This window comes from Haliaeetus albicilla, chromosome 2, assembly GCF_947461875.1.
Source record: "Haliaeetus albicilla chromosome 2, bHalAlb1.1, whole genome shotgun sequence".
NCBI classification, from domain to species: domain Eukaryota; kingdom Metazoa; phylum Chordata; class Aves; order Accipitriformes; family Accipitridae; genus Haliaeetus; species Haliaeetus albicilla.
Genome location: NC_091484.1, coordinates 58151483 through 58176344, shown reverse-complemented (window position 1 = coordinate 58176344; position 24862 = coordinate 58151483). Strand labels below are relative to the sequence as shown.

The following is a 24862-nucleotide window of genomic DNA, read 5'->3' as shown; positions in this document are numbered from 1 at the left end:
TAGCGATCCAGCAATTTGAGACCCACCTCTGCCAAGGTGATCTCTTCTGCAGGATAGAGAGGCCAAGAAGATTTGGCTTCAGACCTGAGTAGCCTCCAACCCCCTTCTGATACAGGGGCCAGATCTTCAAAGAAAACCCAGCCACTGCTGTGAATCTGGACTCTTGCAGTGGTTCATCGTTTTCAGTGTGGGAGTGTAGATGGAGTTAAAATAATCCCTGTTCTAGCAGTTCACCCATCTCATTTTTTACCACTATGCCCTCTGGGAAGTGTGGCTGGCCAAAAGAACTGTATTTTGTTCTCAAAAGCTTAGAAAGAGGCTTAATGTTGTGACAGACAAGAAATTGGCTGAGAAAACAAAGGATGAAGTGACAGCAAGAACTGTTTAGAGAGTAGGAACGTGGGATTTAACAACAGTACACAGTAAAACCAAGCTACTTCCAAAGTATAAATGCTGATCTTGCATATCTGAGGTAAACTGAGAAGGTTTCCATGTTTCCCAGATTTTTCTGACACTTGAAGTGGACCAGATGGTCATTTGGTGGGAATTAGTGTAGTGCCATGAAAGTTAAGCTGCTGGTTTACACCAGCTGTTACATGGCCCTTTATGTTTATAAAACACATCATATGTATTTCTCTTTTCTATATTGCTTTAAGTTTTCTAAACTACATCTCTCTAGACCATTCTTTGGAAAGCTGAAAGAAATTCAGCCACTCTCTCATTTCATTGTACTAGGCCTTACTTGGTTTAAGGCTATGGCGAAGACAATTTTTCCTCTCTGTTATGTGTGAGTCCCTTCTGACACTGAGAACATTATATTGTCTTCACAAAGGATTGATGCTGTTTATTGGACATAAAACTAAAGGGGGCACTAAAAACCATGATAATAATACAGTATCTGCAGACAAATAGCTTTTGTGACAGAAAACAACAAAATGAGTTACTGCTGTAAGTGTCAATGCTTTTAAAATGCTTTAATTGCACAGTATCTATTTCAGAATATTGAAATGCAGAGGTAATTTGGGCTAAAAGAAGATATGATTCACAGTCAAGATGTAAGCTGTGACTTGACAAGGTTTAATAGCTGCCTCAGGCAGATCAGAATGTGTGATAATGAGAATCTAGCAGAAAAACACATCGTGGAACTGAACTTCAGAGTTTGCCAGGGTAAGTGGTGTCAGTGACTAGCTAGTAATGCTCCTTCTATGAGGCAAAGAGGCAGAAGTGGCCACTCTTGACAGCAGCGACAGCTGCAAGCTTCCAGCTACTTACAAAATACTCATTTCTGAAGGAAATACGTGCATTCATATATAGTCATATTCGTATATATGTACATACATCCATATATAAATATAAAATCTATTTTTGTGGAGTACAGTTCAGTGAAATGCATTTCAGCGTGACAGAGAAGTAGTTTCATGATAAAGTCTTCACCAATTTACTGTGCTCCGTTGTCTGCTCGTGTCCCCTGCCAAGTCCTTTCTGGGAAGCTGTAAAAAGAAAATTATTTGCTGGCTTAGGGTTGGAGTTGACTCTGTTCCCTTCATTGCTACTGTACTCTTCTCTGCAGGGGATCATTTTACATTTTCTTAATTGCAGAGACAGCTCATGGTGTTGGCAGTAGTGGTACTGAGAAATGGATTTTAATGAAGTGCAGTTCTCTTACTCCACTGGAACTTCAGCATTCGCAAGCTGAATGATAGCGTCCTGTCAAGATAACGCGGACAACTTTGTCACTGAAGGGACAGATTTATTTGGTGCCCATGTATTTTATAGCAAGATTGTGCTTTAATAATGTCTTGCCATATTGCTTTAAGTTTACCTGTATTGTTCCGTTTGAAAATATTGCTACTTGGAAGTAAAATGAAAGGGAAGTTACTGGCTGGAGTCTAAGATGAGATTCCTTTCACCTAACTTTAGATTTTTATGCTGCAGATGTTTGCAGCCAGGGTAGATACCCAAGTTTCCCTTTAGAGTCAGGGGAGACAAATGGGCACTTGCAGAGCTCAGTTCATTTAACCTTTTGTAGATGTCTAATATGAGTTGAGGTGAATCCCACTCTAGCCTCTTTGGCTGTAAAGACAGCATACTGTGCCTGGCTCTGCAAACAGTATTCCTGCAGGTACACTGATAAAGGCCTCCTGCATCTGCACTGTTCGTAGGCTGCCCCTTCAGGAGAAGACTGGTTGTATCCCTGCTGCATAATATCTTTGACTTGAGAAACTGCAGAACAGATCACTTGGCAGGACTTATAAGCCCCACTTGAAGCAAATAGAGGAAAACATTGCAGGTGATATCTAAAGGAGGAAATCAATCCCATATTTTGGAAGGTTTTGTCTACGAGAAAGTTAAAAGTCCTGCATGTCTTAGAGGCTTCCTAAAGAGTGATGCATATGTGACTGTACTTTCAGTTCATGCTCGTTCCTGCCCTCTCTCCGGTGACTTTTCAACCCAGCTGTGAATTTCAGCCACATTAAAAAGAGGCAGTAATGTCTCAAAGACATTGTATTCCCCAAAGTTTTTTAGAAAACTGGTGCTTGAATAGAGAAGGAAGACCCAAGTGAGCGTCACCATAAAAGAAAGGCAGCAGCAGCAGCGGGGCAGGTAGCTGCTCTCTTTGACTCGCCACTGGCTGACCCACGCTGCGGTGCACACGCTGGCTGCCCTGCCAGCACCAGCGGGCCCTGGACAAGCCACTGCACCCTGCTGCCTCTCTAGCTGGCACCTAGGGGATGCGAAAGGAAGCAGGGATTTCAGGAATGTGAGAGCAGAAATTGGAGCTGCTGAGGCAGAAAGGCAATAGGGAATAGCTGGGTCTGTGGTGAAATGGTGGGTGGATAAAAATCCATAGGAATCGAGGCTAAGACTGGCTGTTCTGTACGTGTCATTCCTAATCACTCATAACGTAAATACCATTAACTTCTAAAAGTTGAAGAAGGACAAGGAGAATTTGAGCGAGTAAGATAGACACACGGTTCAGAAACTAGAGCAAACAATTGACTTGCCTTCACCTGCAGCATCCTTTTCTGCAGCTCCCAATTTCCTACTGTGAAATCCTCTTAGCATTCCCCTGAAACACTTACAAGTCTAAAGATAATTGCACTCCGTCTGCACTTCTGTTTAGCTAACAGAAAAGAGGTCATCTCTGCTGCCTGGGTATTGTCCAAATGCTATACTTAATAAGCCTACTTAAACATCTTAACGAAAGAAAAAGGTATAGAAAGGCTGTTCCTCCAAGCAATTTATCCCAGGGAATAGAGAAAGGTCAACAGTGGAAATTCTGCGAGATGTGCAACACAAATGCAGTGTGGAAGGGGATCAGCATCCAGGCTGAAAAATCCATGGGAAAGGGAGAACTGTGTCCCCCGGCTTGTCGGGCTGCTTATAACCAACCTGAACAACTGCTTAAAATCAACATGTGCCTGTCAATATTGTGGCTAGTAACTTAAACCTGCTCAGTCTTTGAGTTAGTCTTGGATGGGTATTCAGAGCATCTCACGGGCATTAGTCCCTGACATGCTCCCTTCGTTCCCTGCGCAGCTCTGCTCAGTCCTTCCTCCCTGGCCTGTTCTATTGACTGACTTCTCAGCCCTTCTGCTTGAGTCTCTGTGATTTGGGCATACCTCTTGTTCCGCCTTTATCTCTGAAAGGAACTAATCCGGTTTCCTTTTCTAGCTGTGTGTCTTTTGTTATTCAGAAATCACTACGCTGGGGTAAGAAAGAGCTTCTCAAGACGTTGCTCGCTGTTACACCTGTATATAAATTCATCTTCCCGTGACTACAAAGGCTTTTGTGATGTGCATTTTCTGTTTGATCTGTTGTTTTCTCAATGTATTTTAAGGATTTTTAGTGCCCTGCTTTTAAGACCAGTTGTTGGGTAAGGAGGTACTGTCTGTCTGTTAAACAAGAAGCCACAGTCCCAGTCCCACAAGTACTGCTCTGCGATCTGGTAGGGCTTTACCCACCAGTCTTTTCAAGTGTCCTTTTGGCAATTTCAGTACTGTTTTCCAGGAAGGCTTTAGACTGTAGTTTACACTATTTTGAAAAGCATCTGAAATGATCATAATCATGTGGTAGTGTATTATTTATCATTAGCATAGCTAGTATGTGGAGGCCAATAGATAAGTATGAGATTACGTGTCTTGCGTTGTCACAGTGCTATTGCTAAGTATTGGGAATAATAATCCAGATGCGGTATATATATATAGTTAGCATAAATAAGTTCATTTCATACTATATTGAACACTATGCCTAAAACACAAGACTCTTTTCTTTACATGTTTAATGGTAACGATATTTTTTATTATTTTATTTCTGTCCTTTGTCTGCTTGCTCAGATTTAAACTTTTTGTTTGCCATTTCTAGACCTTTATTGTGTCTGTCATTCTTTTTATCTGTGCATTTGCTTTCTGTCTTCATGGACTCTTTCCTTTTGCTTTTTAATGAGCCTGGGTATTTGACCTGTTTTCTACCTTAGAACAGATGCAGAATTCCATTCCATAAAAATGAATTTTCAAGATGTTATTGCCTTTTTGCGTGGAGCTCTTGAACACCCACCCTGGCAGCCATTCTCTCTGTGCCCACTATGTCTGTGCTCAGCAGTATGAGGTTTTCTCTTTGACATCTCAGATTAGCTCAAAAGCCAGAATCAAGCTGATACAAACCTTTACTTAACAGGGGTTCCAGTATTCAGGCTGATGTTCTGCTCACATCATTCCCTTTTGAAAAATTCTTTTTCACTGTATAGACTGTGAATGTGTCGTTGTTCCTTTATAGGTACATTAAATCCTGCTCTGCAAGCTTTTACAAAATGTTTTTCCCTACAAATATAACAGTTCTGGCCACAGTCTGGATGCTTAAAACACACACACCTTGCATGACCTTTTAGATTGCTGCAGGTGCACATTGACTCCAACTGTGATTTTCAGTCTGGCCTGTAGAAATTCTGGAATTCCTTAATTTTCCTCTGTCCTTCAGTGACTTAGGGTTTAGTTAGCCTCTGTACTGTAATACCGTCTTCTGTTCCTTCTAACTCTTGCAATCAGATCTGGTTCTGTTTTGCTAATGGTAAATAATCTCTGCTTTTTCACAGGTTAAATCAGGACTGTTGATTAGATTTTTTTTTTTCCCTTGATTTTGATATCTGGTCCCCATTACAATTTGTCCTGACACAGTGATTATAATAACAGTATATGGTGTATTTCGAGTTTCGTTACAGACCTGCTATACGTGGCTCAGAAGTTTTTCCCCTGTGATTGGTTTCTTTTTTAAAGCTGATACCTTTCATGAGTACTTTCTTTCTCCTAGATGTGATACACCCCTTTAGTGTGTTTCGTGCTGCCTGATCACTGGCTCAAGACTTCAACACTTCTGTATGCAAACCTGAATAGATGAAAATCTAGTGCCCGTCTCCTAGCAATATTTTAAAAAATAGCCACCTCAGGGCCATCTTTCTTTCCTGTTGCCTTCCCAGAAAAGGTGATGGTCACTTGAGCTTTTTCCCCTTGCTGATACATTTCTAGAAAATGTCACCTTTCTGGCAGTTTTAACTGCCTCTCCATGAAACACTATTCAGTACTTCTTTCTTTTTCTAAAATGTTCTTTCTATTTTTGAATCTACTTTTGTTTATTCTCTCACTCCTTGTATGCAGGAGTCTTCTTTGGTTTGGGAGCTTTTGGAGAATTCAGAGTTGCAGCTTTTAAGCACAGTGAGTCATTATTACAACAAAACGTAAAAATAAAGACAATGTGAAGAAATAGTACACGAGGGAGGGAGAGGAATCCATGTAGCCCACTCTCAGCCTGCCTGCAGACAGCTAACTCTGACGGGATTGCTCCAAGCCGGCCCGTTTCAGTCCCTGTCATGGCCCCTTGTCCTCATGTGCATAGCACACACAGTCTATAATCACCTGCACTCTAGGAAAAACACTCACTTGATCAGGTAAGCCAGAAACATTTTAAAGAAATATTCTGGACACTGAAGAACAGTAATATAGCCTTCTGTACTAGAAAAGGTGGAGATAATTATTTCAGCTACTGACAGAAGAAGTAATATGATAGTTGAAAAATATGAAACCTTTCTCAGAAGGTGATATTCAGTTGTTTGTAAAAATACTAGTTGGAAGAAAAGAAAAAGCAGTAAAATTGAGCTGTAAGGTGACTGTGAAAAGGATCTGTGCTTCTGGAGATTGACGATTCTTAAATTCCAGTGGGGGATGGATACATGTGTGCAAGACAGAGTTAAGCCCCACAACTCACATTAACTCAGGAAAAATTGCACTGCTACCCTAATAGCTGCTCCCAAAATGTGCTCTTCTGCATTTGCAGGATGAACCCGACTAGTGTGTTGTTAGCAGCAATAAATAACTATTGGAAAGGTTGTTATTGTAAGCCTTGAGACAATAGAGATGAAAGAGACAAACGGTTATTGTCCCAGTTAAGAATCACAGCCGTTTTGAAAGATGTGCCACGTTGAGCAGGAGAGACAGGGACCTACCAAAAGCTCTGCAGGTGTAACTGACAGCAGGAGATGAAGCAATTTAATGATGTGAAAGGCAGCCTCTATAGGTGAAATATGGAGGGTAACGCGTCTGGGAGGAGGGGTGCTTTGCTTTTTTTTTTTTTTCCTCTTTCCAATAGCTGACAACAATAGCAGCAGCAGCAGCAGGAGGTACCTGAGAGTGAATGAGAGTGGGGGAGCTGGGATGATCAGCAAATGAAAGTAAATAAGAAAAGTGACTTGAAAAGGCTCTGGGCCCCGAGTGTCTCCAAGAATAGTGAATCAGGACAACAAAAGCAGGAGTGCACTTTGAAAGAAAACACAAACGTGCTCTTCCTCCTGGCCACATCTGAACACTTTCTCAACTGATAGATCAATGCACAAAGCAAAGATGCGTTGCATCTTTCATGTGGCTGTGCGGTTCTATAATAAAACCTGAACAAACAGGTTTTGTTTACCAGCCTTCTAGTGAAGCCACATTTTTCAATCAGGAATCTTCTCATGTCCCATTCTCCAGGCTACTGAAGCAGTGGGTTAGATCTTCCCTTGACATTGACGAAGCTGCACCGATTTCCATTGGAGAGTCTCTAGCTGCTCGCTTCAGAAGCAAACTTTGTAATGGAAAAAATGTTTAGGTTTCGAGTATGAGGAACTAAAACGTTTTCATCAAGCCAAGAGTTCAGTGAAAGCTGGGCACCACAGTTCTGTGGAGTTGGCAACAACTTTTGGTGATGTCCGAATTTACAGACTTTGCAAACAGACCTGAGTTTGGGTCACAGGCTTCAGGCATAGTCCTCTCTCGCCTTGGATAAACAGCCTCACAACTGTATTGTCCTACTTGTTTAGTTGGTTGTTTTTTAAAACTGGGTTTTGGCAAGGGAAATAAGAACGTGTTAAGTGCCTTGTAAAGCACCTAACAAACAGTTTGCTTAGTCAAGGATGGGTTCTTGCCTTGTTTTCTACCACTGGAAATCTCAGAAGAAGTTTGGGTCAAAGTACTGTGGGTCAGGGATTTTTGTTCTGACTCAATGAGCGCACTCCTAAAATGTTTCCTGTTTAGCGAATTACTTATTTTTGTCTTTGTATTATTGTCTTTTTAGCACGTCCTTAACTGGAAACTATTTTGAGGGGCAGCAGCAGCAGCAAAGAAGTTGGCAGCAGCATGGAGATCTGACCTGACAGCAAAACTCCCTTCTAATTGTAGTGACCACAATTTGCTCACACCTGAAAACCTTGTCCTCATTCATGAAAAATATAAAGCCCTTCATTAAGACCTCCTATCACTGATAGCCCCTCTCTGTGCAGACCCAGGTCAAGACATGAATACTCTTTCTGATATGTCCCTCCTCTGTCTGAATGGAAAATGAAATCTGACAGTCAAATTTGCCAGTGGCCGTGAGGTGAATAAGAAGTCTTCCCTCTGCTTCCAATACATTCAGCATTCGTAGCACTGAGTTTGGCAGAGCTGCTGGGTTTGCTCATTTCCTTTACTCTGAGCCAACATTCCTAGTAGTGTCAATTTTAGAAGCAAGATGCACTCAACTGAACTTCATCTATGAAGAGATGAACAGGTGCTTATAGCTGAGTTTTCAAGTCCATATATTACCTTGATGGATTTTTTTCTGTCTGAAATAGAGCAATTTTTGAATATGGGCTTTTGGCCAGTCCTCAGATTTCAGGCAGCCGTCTACTCCTGAATCTGTTCATTCTGGGGAAAAAGAAAATGCAGAGGAGAAGATAGACACACATCTGCAGTATGCAGAGTAACTGAAATAGGTGAAATAATTGTTGAGCAATATCCAGAATGCTTTCTGGCGTAATAATGCCCTCTCTCAAGTCTGCTAACTCAATGGATTTTAACTTCTCTGTGCTTTGCTACATTGCATGATTTCAAATTGTAACTCGGGAAGGAATAGGGCTGAGTGCATCCAGTATAAAGAAGCGATAAGGAAAGGTTATGGGGAATCATGAAGGAAGGAACTGGAGGTTGTGGAGGGGTATATGAGGAGGAATGCGTGGACGCCCTGACACACAATCTGTGAGTTCAGCCTACAGATTTTGGAGATTACAACCTGCAAGGCTGAAGATGTGTCAGCTGACATGCTCCAACTGAATCGGAAGCAGCAGAGACCCCATATTGCTGACCAGATCAGCAGAGGCATAAATCAGCGTGAGTCTGGCTGGAGTGTCTGAATGGATACCCACCCACACTGGCAAGCAGGGCCATGCAATAGGAGTAGATCTGTGGAGTGAAACAGTTGGCACTGAGGATCCAATGTCCACACTATTCGGGGCGGGGGGGTGGAGGGGGATGGAAGAGGTTACTAATGCCGTTAGTGGTTGGAGCACATTAGGTACAGTCCAGAAGCACGTCTTCTGGTTTAATTTAATCTGAAAGCAATCTACCTTGTGCGCCCTCAGTCCACTCCACAAAGCAAACAAAAATAGGGTTGATAGGGTGGCTGACTTTAAAAACATACTCTCTTGAGTGCAAAATACTAGCGCAGACACGCCCTCTCTCAACTTCTCTAACAATATATAACAATGCATAACAATACAGCTGAGTGGAAATCATTCCTCTGGGCAGGAAAGTTTGGTAACAGGTGAATTAGGACTCATGGGAAACAAAGCAGTATTTGTTGCAGAGTTCTCTATTTAGGATGTTGAAGACTTTCTCACGCAGCATTTAACAATGTGTAAGATACCCCAGACCCACAACTCTGGAAGACGTCGACAGCCTGTGCCTGCGCCTCTGGTCTCTGGCACCGCAGGTCTCTGATCCCCCTGCTGGGTCCGGGGGTGATACTGCGCAACCAGTAACATAAACCCGTTGCTATTTCCTCTGATCATTAATCACTCAGGGTTTCATCGGTACTTAATTGAGATACCTAATGCACCCTTATAAAGACTATAAGATTTCTTGTACTTGGAGCCCTTCTCCCTTTCTAAGGCACTTACTTACATTTTCTTTTTCTAGGAATAGCCTTGGTAATAAAATGAGTCACCTAACCCTCTGTCAACAGCGAACGCGATGACTGACACTTACACGGCACTTTTCATGCTAAGAACATTTAAACCTACGTGTGGAATCCTGCCCTGGCTGCTGGCTGTGCTGTCAATATGATGCCGGAGCCTTTCTACCCGCACAGACCAGCAGGTCTCAGTGTGAGGCTTCAACACCCTTTGCTGCTGCTTTGAAAAGGATCTCTGTGTGTGGCTATCTGGCCTGGCAGGCATACATAAGTATTAGGTAGAGAGTTATGGTGCTCATATGCCGTGTCGTGGGGAACAGCAATGGCAGGGACTGTGCAAGTCGCTGGGTGAGGGTCCTGCAGCCACGTCACAGGCGCCTGTCCTCACCCCTCCGAACAGCAACGCGCGCGCCAGTCCTCCCTTGGGGACTGCGGGCACGCCGGCATTTCAGTATGAAAAGGTAAGTGACGTGAGCTTTATGTCTATACTCTTCCTAGTGGCTTAACATAAGCAAGACTTGACTGTGCATCTTAGAAGCATGACTGACTTTCTCAGGAATGTGGTGCCTAGCACCACTAACATGCATCTAACCAAGCACAGCAACACTAGAAATAGTCAGACATAGGAAAGAGGTGTTGCTCGATGGGAGTCAATGATGATGCTGAGTCTATTGTTTATATTCTATATTATAGTCTCTATTATTTTCTAGTAACGCCTTTGGGATATTCACTTATCTATCTGTGTTGTCCAAGAGGACCTTTGCTTTATTTCTCATTTACATTCCTCACTAATGTATATCCTGATTATACATAGGAGCTGGGTGGAAAAACGTTCCTAGCTCGATTTTCAGAATCACCTGTAGCCGTTGCTGAATTTATTTGTGATTTTTCTCACCCAGCTACTAACTAGTCCCAGCTCAGTAAGACATGATACGAAGACGTTATAGAAATTGTTACTGTAGCACTGCAAAGTTCCTGAAAAATAAAGATGGCATTTTAGATCAAATCAGAAATAAGGTAGAATGTGAGTGCCAAGGTCCTTCCTGAATTTGTCAGTCTGATCATGTACTGATTGAGTGTTGCTAATGCTGTAATTACAAAAAGGGAGTTCAGGGGGCAAAAGAACAGGCTTTACAAGAGCCTACAGACTGCTCCATTATGTCAAAAAGAAACATGATTCTTAGTAAGCGTAAATGTCACTTTTCCTACCTCTTTGTGCAAACAGCCAGGACTGATGCCATGGCTGCTGGCAAGGAAAGCTCTGAATCAAAGAGGGAGATTTGAATATTTAAGTGTAAAGTACAGTTCAAAGGCAGAAGTGCTTGTATATGATTGAAATAAAAGGTCTGAGCTCTATACTTCAGTCACAGGCCATTAATTAATATCTCAGTGTCACTCTAAATTACCAGCATGCTGTAAAAGGAGAGCAATACGGTTTTTGGGGCAGTTCAGTGGCAGTTTAAAGAAGAAAAAGCCACTAGCAATTTTTAGATGACAGACTGAAGATTGGGGTTATTTAATGACAATAGGGAAGCCAGCAGTGATGTGCAGATGTCAGAGAGAAGACTAAGTATTTAATATTCATATTGGTAGTTTATGGAACACTTTTCATGGACAGAGTCACAACACAAAACCATCTGAGGAGCAAACAGCTCAGGTGTTCCTTCAGCCAGCCTGCCAAACACATCTACAGCTTCTATACGACAAAGCACCCGATTCAGAGAAACCTGTAATCTGCATAGAAAAGGAATTAGAAAAGTGAAATTGAACTTCATTTTTTCTTTTATGAGACTTGAACTTCTGCAGGGCAGATACCTAAGTTCTTAAATGAAAATGTCCTAAGTATCAAATGAAAATATCATTTAGTTACAAGGGAAGTCGGTATTTCTGTAGCCAGAAGCAAGCAAGGTGGACAAGAGGGAGATTGAAGAGGATACAGCCATTCAGTGTTGATGGGAGCCCTGGTCTTTTGAGTGCCTGCGCACATCTGCCTGGCGACATCAGTAGTTTTCTATTTAAAGTCAAGCACTGGTTCACTGAACCTGACTCAAAGATAACCGCAGCTTGTTTCATAAAACTGGAAAATTAATCGGTGTGAAATGTATTGGAAAACAGTGTGGTTATTCATGTGCCTCAGCAGTTTCCTTATTAGGTAAAACAAGCCTTTGATTGTTCTCCCAGGGCATACAATACCTCAATATGCTGCAAAATAGGCTGTTTTAAAATGAGCCCCCGCGACTCGCATACCTCAATGACCACTCCTGTGACAAATGCAAATTAATATTTTGAATCCAAGGTCAAAGTCTAATCATCGAAATGACAACTCAGTCACTGACTAGCTTCTTTAGATGTATGCCTCACCATACGTTGCTAGCTTGTCCTGGGCTGCCTGGGATCCAGTGGGGTTTGCAGAGGGCAGGCACCACTGGCTGCCCTTGTGATGAGTTCCCTAGAAAGTTATAATGCAAATTCTTCCCAGCAGATGCAAAAGAAACCAGCATGTGATCAAAATCTTCCTATGGAAAAGGAAAGCACCACACATTAAAATAGGAAGATTAGAAGCTCATAAAACAAAAGGGTGGCTTAGGCTTCCAGGTATATCGTGTTGCAAATGGTCTTTCACAGTTGGCTCTGCTCCTTGGAACCACTGAATCATCTCCTACTTGGACACGTTTGGAAATGTCAGCTTTTTCCAATTCAATTCTATCTGGTTGCATCAACTGAAAATTCAGAGTGGCTCAGTGACAAAGTGGGGTAAAGATAGTTGTGTAGAAGATTATAAATGAATTAATTATACTAGCAGAATTAAGCTTGTTTAAATAGCACCACCCCCCACCCTGAACAATGCTAGAATAAAAATTAAAGGCAGGTCCTTTTGCAGGAAGAGAGTGTCCCTTTTTAAATCTGGGTTACTTTTCAGCAAGTAATCCAGGCTTGAGTAAGTTTTTAAACCTTGAGAAGTTGTTTTAATGGGAGAGGATGTATTAGGACTTGTGATCTCCAGTTCCAAAATTCCTACTGAAGTTGGTGTCTGAGCCACTTCCTTGGGCTCTCAGGATTAAAGCCTGCAGCCTTTTTATATCAATTTCAAATTATACTGAGATATTCTTTAGATAGTATTCTATTATGAATTAGATAATGCAAATCTGTAATGTGAGTTAAATTAAAGTCTTGATGAGGAAAAGTCATTGCATATAACATGAAAGCTGCAATCATACCTAGACATAGAAATGTTTTATTAGGCATTAAGAGCCGGCTTCCAAGGCACATGATGGAGGTTGATGGGTGGAAACTCTCCTAAACTTAATGAAACAGAAAATCCATCTTTCCTCTGATATTAGTGTGGGAGAGAGAGACTGTCACAGGAAGAATCTGGCAGAGTTACTTACGAACCTGAATGCATGGGACAAAGCTGAGGAGCAGCGTCTGTGTATACAAGGATGTTTCATCAGAGGAGCCGTGGCTATTTTGCTGTCTCCTCCTCTTGTCCAAGTGCGGGTGACGCTGGTTGGGCACCTTATGATGACTTATGAAGTAGAAGATTATTTCTGTCCTTGGGAGTTATGGAAGTAACTGGATGCAGGACATCAGGATGCTCCCTGCCTCTACCTTTGAGGAACGGGGGTGATAAGACAAGAAATTATGCTGACTTAACCATATGTCCAGAAGATTTAATTTTGACTCTGCAGTCTTGGTATCAGCTGCCAGCTCAAAGGAGATGAGTGTGATGGTGATGTTTCAAGGCATATAGCTGAATTGGCAGCTGCTTATTACTTTCTACCCCTGATCTGAAAAACGATGAGGCCCCTGATCTTACATGTCTCCAGCCTGACTGCAGACTAGTGCTAGGAGAAAGAATTAAAAGGCATGGTGAGATGGCTTTACATACATCTTTACATCTGGTCTAAATGCAGGAGATTTCCTGGCCCAAAATGTGATCCGATGGTGTGAGTTCATTCAGCTAACACCTGGGATGACGTTAAGTCAACACCAGGTAGCGCATACCACAGCCAAATCCCCGTGCAAGCTGGCAGAGCCACTGTGGCCAGCAGCACCTGCGCAGGGGGCAGCTCTTCCGAGCCTCAGCTCTGTCCGTGTTATGTGGGCAATACACAAAACGTGATATGCTTGACGAATCTGGTGTGCAGACAATTAATTTTTAAAACCTTGTCGGTACCCCCGTGGTTCGTGCCGCTGCCCGGGGCAGCGCTGCGTGCCTGCTCACAGCAGGCAAACCCTCCGTGGTGCTCCCCGGCCACCCCAGCAGCTGGTGGAGGGACTTCACGGGTGGGCGAGCAGCCGGCCCGCCACCTCCTGCCTCCCTCCCCTTCCCCGCAAACGCCAGCCAGAGCAGCTCTCCGGTGGCTCACGCTGCTGCGCCGTATACCTGGGATGTGAGCTGCTCTTCGAACACTTCCAAAGCAACTGGTATTTTGAGTGTCTGGTTAACGCCGCTAGTACGGACTAATGGAAAAACATCTTGACGCAAATAAGGAGTCATAATAAGCTCCGGGTGATTTTTTTTCTAGTGTTTTGTTGATATTTTTAAATAAAACTACGCCGACACCACATTTCTAGGGGATTTCTACGTTATGAGGGGACTGTTTCACTGGGCAAAGGGTTAACTCTGACGGCCATCTGCAATGGGAGTGAAAAGAACTTGGCCACAAAGCAGCATCCATGAACACATAATTTCTGACATGACATTTATTCTCTGTCCATATTGTGCTTGCTGTTTGTAGACATTCATTTGTAAAGATTTTCTTTTCCTCTTCCCCCTCAAATTGTGGTTTTATGAGTAAAACAATCCGTGAAGGTGGCCAGGGTACCACTGTCCCCTTTAAACTGTCAAAAATAAAAAATAACCTGAAATTCTATGATGCACAGATCCTTTCTGTTTGCTACCTGTTATTTAAATTCGTTGTCAATAGTTCACCTGTTCTGGTCTGTTTTCCCACGTCAAAAAGCTTGTTTTTCATGCATACAGCCATGCAGTATTAAAAGTAGTGTGATCAACGACCTCAATACAATGAAAACAACCCACTTAAAATGACCTGTTTGCATACAGTCTACAAGCTGAAAACTTCACATCCCATTTATGCAAAAAAAACCCCAACAACATTTCAGGGAAATGAAATTTATTCTCACATAGAAATGCATTCTTTTTTGCTGTTTTGAGTGAGGTATTTGAATGAATTCTTGCAAATAACAAATACATGGGCAGAAATCAGGATAAGTTTGTAAACATCCTGCAAAGAGGAAAAATTGCATTATTCTGATAACATATCCCTCTTCATAAATATTGTAGCTAGTCCGACCTAACCAGGAGCTGTTTGTAAGCATTTCTCAAAGTGATGAATGGCATCTCACCATTTCCTTCTCTCTTTCTGATGATCTGCTATAATGACAGCAGCTTTTATCATAACTCTATTTGTGAGAGCCCCTTGCTTTCTTCTTTCTTTTACTATAAAAGCTCTCAAAGGAAGCCTTTGTATGTCATGGAAAGCCAAATTAACATAATATGCAGCACCTATAAATAGTTCCTTCAAATAAGACTCTTCTACAAAACCTTGAAGTGGTATTTCTTTGCTTTTTTTCCTACTGCTGGTAAAAGATACAATCTCATATAACATTTTTTCCTTTATAAAACATTAATTTTGTTGTTCTGATTTGGGCTATTTTTCAATGCTTTTATTCAGCCACAGGTGAAAGACAGTCAGCTCCCTGTTGTTGTATTTTGAATTGGTGAAAAAAAGAGCTTGTTAGAAATGTGGCATGTAGTATTGGCAAATTAATTACCAAGGACAATGCAAAATTGTCCTAAAGACAGATCCTGGAAAAATTGGGATTTTTCATAGGCTGTGTTTCTAAATTTTTTTTCAAAATTCTTGAGAATCGCTTCCAGATATAAAAAAATTAAATAGAAAAGAGCTAATCAGCTGAGAGGCATTAAGACAAGGATATTTAAATCAGTGACTGGTATGAGGATGATAAATGAGAAAGTGTTAGTCACTATTTGCACACCCTAAGGATCACATGGTGAAATTATCAGATATTTAATGCAAATGAAATTACAGAGTATTATTTTTTTTCACACAATGCCCAACCAAAGTGTGGAATTCAATTCCACGCGGCAAGTGAGTTTGAGAGGAGTTTAGACAAATTCCTGGAAGAGGAACCCCTTAAGTTTTTTAACAAGACACTCCAGAGAACACCAGTAACTCAGAAATTTCACAGTGCTGAGGGGTTACACTAAGGGAAAGCCTACTGGCTGTATCCCCTTCTCCTTATGCTTTTCCTCTTGGACATGGCTGGAGAGAGGTATTGAGGCTACCCTACGCCCACACGGTGGTTGTTACGATCTTAAATGTCTCATAGTTGTTGCCCAGGTTTCATTCTGGAGGCACAGACCCGGTACTCGTCGGGGCGGTGTGTATGTGTGTCAGCCCCCGGGCCCCCCTTCCCCACGTCTGCTCTCGCCGTCAGGACGGCCTGGTGTAAACATCTGTCCCAGAATACGAGCATGGCTCTGAAATCTGTAGAAGAACATTAATACCGCTTCTTGACGGAGGGTAGTTGCCATCGAGTTATTTGTTAGTGCTGCAAATAGTAGTCTTTTCCAGGAGGCACCAGCTCCAGCTGTGCCAGATCCCTCCTGCCTGGCACGTCTCTGCTGTGGCGGGGATGGAGGAGGCTCAGGGCGCTGCTCCAGGTGACCTGGGGCTCTTCTGCCTGGTCTTGATTTGTTTGGGGCTTTCCTCTAAGGACCAGGCAGTGCGAAACTGTTTAAAAATGATCCCCGTGAACTATACGGTCTCTTGCCAGTATTAGTTGCTTGCCACTGCTAAAGAAAGAAGAAATGGCTGATATTATCAAACACAGCTTTTCAAGACCTGCATTGGACAACATCAATTTTTCCAAAATATTTCATCTTTTTTCTCTCTGATTTCTTTAACACTGAGGAGCTTCCTTTTTTTTTTTTTTTTTCCCCTCAGCAATTTTAAGGACTGATAATCTAGTTTTTAAAGAAAAAGCTCAGCTTCTCAGAATCTCATGACTCTGGTGAGTGAGCAGTGGGAAAAACACTAAATATCACAAGATGCATAATTAAATCACAGGCATCCTTGAGTTTCTTGAGATTTTGTCCTGGGAATATTTTCCTGATCTCCAAAGCAGCTAACATTTTAATCCTGGCCAGGGAAAGGCAATCACCCCTAATCTAATCTAATTTAATTTAGGGCTTGCAATGAAGCTAAAACTCATGACCAAACTGTTTGCTTTTTCATTCCATGGCAGTATAACCCATTGCTATATCGTGGGCAAATTACTGATCCCAGCTTGTGTAAAAATACAAAATTTATTTACGTAAAGCATAGACTAAAGTATCAGACAGCTACTCAAAGAATGTCTGTTTTGTTCAAATTAAGAACAGCATGTGTATTGAAGAAATCCTATGAAAACTATTATTTCAAACTAATAGGGCTCCTCAATAAATATGTTTTGAGAAAAGGTAATAGCTGGAGAATCATGAAACAAGCTCTTGTGCAGCCAAGCTCACTATGTTTCCTGAGACAGCACCATCTCCATTAATTACTAGTTCCCTTTCCCTGTAACAGTTACTTGTTAAGGAGGAATTTAGGAAATTAAAATAGCTTTGAATGATTTGCATGATGGAAGTTCTTTTAACACTTCCACTTCTGTAACTCAGTATAATGACTCAAATGCAAGAAAGAAAAGTTCTTGAAACAGGTTCTAAGGAGGGGTTTAGAAACAGCTTTCTTGCCCTGCTTTAATTTGACTGTAATTTCTCGGGAACTGCAGAGCGAGTCTTTAATTATTTTTTTTTCATCTTAAGGGTTTTTTTATACTGTTGCCAACCCTTTTTTTGAGGAGTTTAGTTCCTCTTTGTTCAGTAAGACATTCCAGCTGTAATGCCGCCCGGGAAGGCCTCCTGCGTGGCCAGGCTGCATCTGTACTCGGCACACTTTGCAGATCTCGGCACTCTTTGTGCCCAGGCCCATGAGCTCTGTTCGGGGGCTTTATCTGCTATAATCACCTTGCACATTTATGGCTTAGTACTACAAAACCTCTGGCAGCTTGTTTTCTTGAAGGAGCATGCTCAGCCTGACAGAATATGAGTTCACTGATTTGCTCCTCTTTCAGCTTTCTGTAACATTAGGACACCTAGCCTTTCATTAAATATTTTTTTTTTCTCATGAATGTAAAGAAAAATTTAACCCAATATTCTTTCCAAGTCTCTGATAACTGGGGGAAGAATAACTTTGAGGAGAATGGGCTTTTGGTAATTGAATTGCCAAAGCAAGCACACGCTGTGTGACCTTCTTAATAGAAACACGGTGAGCAACAAGCCTGGTGGTGCTCTGCACGCCGGTGCCGTCCACATTCAGGGTACCAGAGCCCTTCACAGATGATGGATGAGTTACTCTGGTGGGGGCAGGATTTTTCTGGGTAGTTCCTACCAACTAATTCTGCTCTCTGGGGAATTTAACAGCAAAACTCGCTTTGATTTCAGTGATAAGTGCTTGGAAAATCCCACCCTGCTGTAAGGTGGAGGGTGATGTGGGAGAGAGTGTGGCAGCCATTTTCTACATGAAAAGGAAAGGGAAGATAAAGGCAAATTTTGGCTCCAATTTCAGGGGAAATTGAAGTAGGCAGCGTGAATGTAGCAGGGTGTCCGTCAATAGGATAACTCATGTCAATAACGACATGAGTGCATGCACTGTACCAAGTCTCTAAATTATTTTTCCTATGCAAGTGCAATTAAAACCTAGAGTTATCAAGCCTAGTCCATGTTAAAATGTGACTTGATTCAACCCTGTGTCTTCAGTAGAATTTGTGTACCAGGCTAGGTAAGAAATATTCATTTAAAAGCTTGCCGCCACCTCATAGCACAATACATTTGAATAAAGGAAACAATCTGTGCTTTCAGATGAGGACAGGAATGCTTTTAATTCCCCTAAATACCTCTCATCGTCAGGGAGGAGGGCTTTATCTCACCTGTACCTGAACCAGTTTCTCTGGTATCATTTTATACGCATGGTAAGAGATTTCAGCTTAAATATGTTCACTTTTGGATGAGAGAAATTTCTCCCCACAAGTGAGTATCTTTCCATTAAGTATAAATGGAGTCAGGGTGAATGGTTCAGATGTGGATGTATATATTTCATGTGACTGCATCTGATCATATGAAACCCAGCCATGGTGTCCCAGCTGCATCCCATAAAAGTAGACTTTTGTGTCTGTCTTTGTTAAAGATCTTTTAAATAAATAGATCTAGTGAGGTTGATGTTTTCCATGAAAAATATATAATTTCAGCTTCCTTTTAAACCCAGAAGCCCTCACAAGGTTTTTGTACCTATAAATGGCAAACCCAGCTTGTTTGTACATCATTTATTCATTTCACATCCTGCCTAGAAAAACAAAGTATCTATAGGCTATTTAAAAACAAAATGTGAACAGGAAGCTAAGTTTGTATTTAATAACTTACTTAATTTTCCAAAATGTTCTCTGTACTTAAATATAAGAGAAGCGACTAAATATGGAATCAGGAATCTAACACAAGCCCCCAATAATACAATCTTAACCTTATGATTACAGAATAGATCAGTATAGTCAAAGGGGGAGCTCTGTCACTTTTTTGTTACATTACCTTGACCTGGGAGTGCAGATGCTATAGTCTGACAAAAAAATATGCCTGTTTGCTATAACCAGAAAAAAACGAGAGTGACCTGATCCTCATGTGCCCGCCCCACAGCTCATTCAGTGCTTCTTCACCCAGAGCCTGGGGAAAACACAGCTCTGTTCCTTGCTGTCCCCTCCAACAGCTGCTGCGGGATGTGGTTAGGGTGATGCCTTCTGTGGGAGAAACGAGTGGGCAGCTCAAAGCACCGCCACTCATTTCACATGAGGCTCAGGACCTCAGCCAGTGGGTGTCCAGGGCACGGATTCGCACTGGAGCCCTACCAGTGCAATTCTCCGTGCTCCACTCACAGCTCCCTGGCTCCAGCCTCCTTCCCCAATTTCCTGCAGAACAGCTGGCAGCACCTTCTCATCACACATTGGGAGTGTACTCCTGTAGTCATGCGTTCTTGCTTTTGTTTAGCTTGAAATATTTTTGTGTTTATTAAAAACATCCTGCACTCTCTTTACAAGCCTAGATAAAATATATGCTCAATAAATACAAAATGTCAGTAAATGGTAAAACAGTATTTATAACTGGGCTACTGACCAGTCATTAAAGAGCAAAACATTGAGTTATAGTGCTGTGTTACAGCTTTACAAATGATACGGTGTCTGAACAAAGAAATCAATATGTCACAATTTTGAATTACTCACCACCTTTTAATTTCCAGAGATCATCTTGCTTCAGATCTTGATGTACATCACTGGGTCAGACACAAAACAGGCCCCATGACGACCATTGGTTCCTGTCTTACAGGGCTCAGTCCGCTACATGCAAATATCCCATACAGCAGCTCTTTCAGATACCTGCCACTACGCGTTACTCATCCTTAGCTAGACATTAACGTGCCACAGAAATGAAAACATGCAATTGAGTGCTGATAATCTTGTTCACCGAGGTTGAGAAAGGGAGCTAGTTCCAACTCCTCCAGTGTGGACTGAATTTGTGGTTTCAGTCTCATCCCTGCTGAAAAGATGGGTTTTGTTGTTTTTTTTCTCCCCCCCCCCCCAATTATTGCACCATCCTCGTTACTGAAGAGTGAGTCACACAAGAAGGAAAAAAGCGGTGCAGAGGCTGAAGCAGCATCTATCCCCAAGGAAGATCCAGGCAGCATGGTTTGGGGCAGTTCAGAGAGGTGCTGCTCTGTCACCTTGCTGCTGTCCGTTACCCTCTGGTCAGCTGTCAGCAGGGTTCATTCAGTTTTCATGACCATACCCAACAGTTATCAATAAAATCACATATTGCTTACTTGTTAAATTCTCAGTTTGCTCTTAAGCACAGCCAAGCTGAGCCTGAGTACATCTGGAAAGCCTGAATAAATTTTCTCCAGCTGCAGGTTTCAAGTGATGATTCCTTGCTTTAGAATCGCCTTCTACACATGCTCAGCTATTTGGTCAAATGCATACTCATGCAATATGCAAACACGACATTAAAGGCGAAGGATTTTAAATGTTGGTATTTAAAATGCACATATCTCCAGCATATGATAATGGCACGGTAAGCATCAGCATTCCCCTTCACTGAAAATGCCTTCAACCTCCCTCCCCTCTGCCCTTAGGGCTCCACGCACCCTTGCATGCCAGTAAGCTGTCCCCCACACCGAGCCCCCTCCCCACGCACCCCCTCGCCCCCCGGGGCCTCTGTCTTCCCCCGCTTGCTCCTGCTTTCCCCTTGGGTCCTCCTCCCAAACACTAATACGTTTTTAGATTCCTTCAGATCTGATGGTGATGCCAAGACTCTTGAATAAAGAAGACTCGGAAATGCTGTATGTAAACCATACATTTATGAGCTCAGTCGGCTTAGCTGGACTTGTTAACTTTGGGGCCATTTCTAACAGCTCCTTACACAGTGGGTCTCTAAGTAAGTACTATGGGTGTTAAGCTCTCAAGCTTAAAAATAAGGTTGATCAATCTGTAAGAAGAAAATGAGCATGTGCTGCAGAAGTCTCACCTGGGAGCTAGGTACTGAACGCCTGTTCTGAAAATAATGCTAAATATAAGAATATTTATTGATCCCTTCTGTTCAGACAGCACTCACTTTTCCTAGGCTACATTTGGTTTTCCCCTCTGCTAGACCTTAATTTGCTCCTGCCAGGCTATTGAAAGCACTGGATAATAATAAACCAAAATGTGCTTTCTCTGGAAGTACAGTAATTGAGAAGGAGACAAATACATAAGTGGCTATCTGAGGACCATAAGAGAGATTCTGGCTCACGCGGCACACAGATTTTGCGAGAATGGCAGCATATTTGCAGAGCCTAATGAAAGTGAGCCAGGAGTGCAATACAATCAGCAAGGCCTGTCACTGAGGCACGGGACATCAGCATATTTACTGAAATGGAGAAGGTAACATTTAAAAGAATTGTTATTTTAAATTAATGCGTGAATCACAGGGTAGATTATATACCAAAGGATTTCACTGTAGGGATAGAGCCTTGTACCTAGCACTACATGTTTAGAGGACAGAGAGACAGAGAGCTGAGACCAAGTGATGATCTGCTGGGAGAGGGAGAAAGTCCTAGCTCCCTCCCTTGGCTTCTGCCCACCACTTTTCACACCCCCTGGCCACGGCACAGGCTGTCCGAGGTTTCCCACTTGTTCCCCATGCCACAGAGGGGCTGTGCTGCTCCACGGCTGCCGGGGCCGACCCCAGTCCCGCTCCCCCCACCGCCTTTCCCACACTGGCAGGACAGCAATGCTCCTGCGCCAGCTGAGGTGGCTCTCTCAAATGTCGGCATGAATCTCGCCATGTTTTGGCCCATTTTGGACTCCATTCTGCAACTGGTCTCATTCAGACAGAAAATTACTTCAGAGTGGAGGAAGAAAAGACATTTGAGACAACGCCAGTTTACAATAAGCCTTCCCAAACGCCTGTGTATCTTGCCAGCTCTTGAAGTAGCCCGGTCCTATTTCTCTTTAGAGGTAAAGGTTTTCAATGCCAGTTTATAAATGGCTCGAGATGTTACTAGACAAACAGAAATAAAGAATTGTCTAGAGTTCTTTTTCCCTGGGTTTCACCGAGGATCCTGAAACAGGAAGGCTACCCTGATGCTAAGAGGTATTTTTTTTTTCCATGGCTTATTTTCCTACATCATTTCTCCTGCCAGGGTGTGCTGAAGGTTCAGTGACTGTCTTGCTTTTCCCCGTCACTGCACGGATATGCCCCCCGCCCTGCATGAACACTGATGTTTCATTGCAGAGAGACATTGAGCTTCCAGAGGACTCTGGCAGGTGCTTTGCCAGAGGCACAAGACTGGCCCCAGTTTAACAGAAACATTCATGTGCTTAAAGCTGGGTCTGAGCTAGAAGGCCTTGCTGAGCTGGCTCCCTGGCTCTCAAGAACCCTCATGATTAATTTCCTACACTGCCCCATGACCTTTGGGACATGGGTTCTCCTCCAGGCGATCCCGTCTTCCCAGCAGGGCAACCCCCAGTCACAAGCCCCGTCCGGCTGCCCCCACTGCAGACCCCCACGTCCCTCCCTTTGGGCACAGCCGCTGCATGCAGGGGCACTCGGCACCCCCCTTACCTCACCTGCGCCACAGCCTTATCAGCATTAACTCCGCAATGCTGCAAACAGCTTAAGAAGTACCTGATGATGGAACATGGAAAATGAGGGATTCGCAGCAGATAACGTTTCTATGGAGTATTCAACAGTTTTTACTGCAGAAGAAACCAGGAGAATCAGTCTTACGTGAGAATAGGTTTAGGCTACAGTCTGGGCAGTCGTATTTTTAACTCTATTTAATGGGGTAAATGGCTTTTTCTCGGTTTAAAGACAGAGGTCCTGTCTTCCTTCCTCCAAGCCCCTCAAATCTATGAGTTTATGGTGCTCTGCATCACTTCTGTTGTATTTTTCGGTACCAACGAAGTAGTCTATCCCCAAGCATCAGCATATGATGCTTCCTTTTTTTTTTTTTTTATTTACCGTACTTTATGTGAATTTCAAAAGAAACGTAAGAACTCCAAAAAAACCCTGAGCTCTAGCTTTTTTCAGTGCACTGTGATCCCAAGAAACCAGTCTGGAGCTGGGCTGTCAGGCCACCATCCTGGATCAAACTCAATAGATAATCTTCCCATCCCAAGATCAGGCCCTCAGACAGCCCTCTCTTTTTTTTTTCCTCCTTCTTCCAAGTAATCCCTGCTATTTGCTTACATCATGCATTTATTTATTTTCCTAAATTATGGCTCTGATTTCCCATAAGCATAAATGATGCTGACTGACCACCGCAGCCCATCACACGTATCATTAAGGATGACTCTGAACTCCACTACGGCCCCTCATTTCTATTGCTGAGTATTTTATAGGCACGCTTCAACAAACATGTGATCCCAAATCGGATTTTTCTACAGATAAGCAGCTGGACACAGTGTGCCACGCGCACTGATGGAAAGAAATGTTTAGCTTGACGTAATTACCTCAACCATCAACCATAGTGCCTGATGAGAACCCTTCCATTATGTGACATCCCTGGAGGCATATTCCCCCTTCAGCCGTGCAGGCATTTTAAGAACCGCTGGGAGCTGTACCGTCAGTCTGCATGCTGATCTATGACGAGTAAACATTGCTCGAACAATTTTTGTCAGTGCTGATTTACTTGCTTTGTTTGTTTGCTTGGGGTTTTAATAATAGTATTAAAAGTCTTTGCTCCTGATGTATTTGACATTGTGCCATTGGTCCATTAGGATTTGGTCGAGTATCATGCATTATTTTTAATTTGCAGTCACAGTATGATCTGTAATAACTCACTCTGAATTCTAGCAATGGATGCTGTGAATTTGTATTAACAGCAGTGCTGATTTGTCCAATGTGTAGTAAAATTCTCTGCAAAAGAATACCTACCACTTCATGTCCTTTAGCATAAGAGATCAGAGTTTCCAAACAACAACAGAGACTTTTCTTCACAAATTCTTCCTGGGCTAACTGTAATTGGGAAGGATTTCAGCTTGGATGGAAATCACTGACACAAGCTGCTGTTGATGCCAAAAGTTTACATGGTTTCAAAAAGCAATTAGACACAATCATGAAAGAAAAATCCCGGAGAGGTGACTAAACACACAGATAAGCTCAGGTTCAGAAATTCTCTGAGCCGTTGATTGCTGGAAGCTGAGAAAGGATCCTAGGGATGGATCACTGCACAGTTCCCTAGGAGTCTGCTACTGGGCACTGCCTGAAGAACACACTGTTCTAGTCTGACCCAGTATGGCCTTTCTTATAGTATCATGTTAAGAATTCATGCTGAGAGCATTTAGGAAGAAGAGAGAACAGGGGAAAAAAATAACCTCTCCTTTCAGGTTAACAACTTGCAAGTTTTGGGTGTTTCTGCATGGAAATCCTCCTTTGTATCTAACTAGAATTCAGATCCTCTTCCCCCCATCAGCCTCTTTAAGAAGAGCATAAACACTGGACTGCATTACAATCCTGGGCATTTCAATTCCCCTGGTGCCCTTAATTGGATGAAGCCTTGCATGGTGGCTGGCAGTAGAGCACTGATTTTCAGTAGTTACTAGCCTCAAGTTTGCTTATGCTACAAGATGCATTTTTGGCAACGAACGTTTATCTGCCACGGGGCAGGATCACGATTGCTAAAGAGGAAAAGCTGGTTACTCGGTTGAACTAAAGAGAGGAATCTGGTGAAGCACACACAATACATTACTCTGACAAATAAAAATCATAGCCAGTTTACAA

The 24862-nt window shown here is 42.6% G+C and overlaps 1 long non-coding RNA gene across 1 annotated transcript; it reads left to right on the top strand.

Moving 5' to 3' along the window:
* The first annotated feature begins 2361 nt into the window (after positions 1-2361).
* Positions 2362-24011, top strand: LOC138683794 (uncharacterized). The gene is made up of 2 exons (XR_011323234.1): positions 2362-9932; positions 23527-24011. It is a non-coding gene; the product is annotated as an uncharacterized lncRNA (long non-coding RNA).
* Positions 24012-24862: the final 851 nt, after the last annotated feature.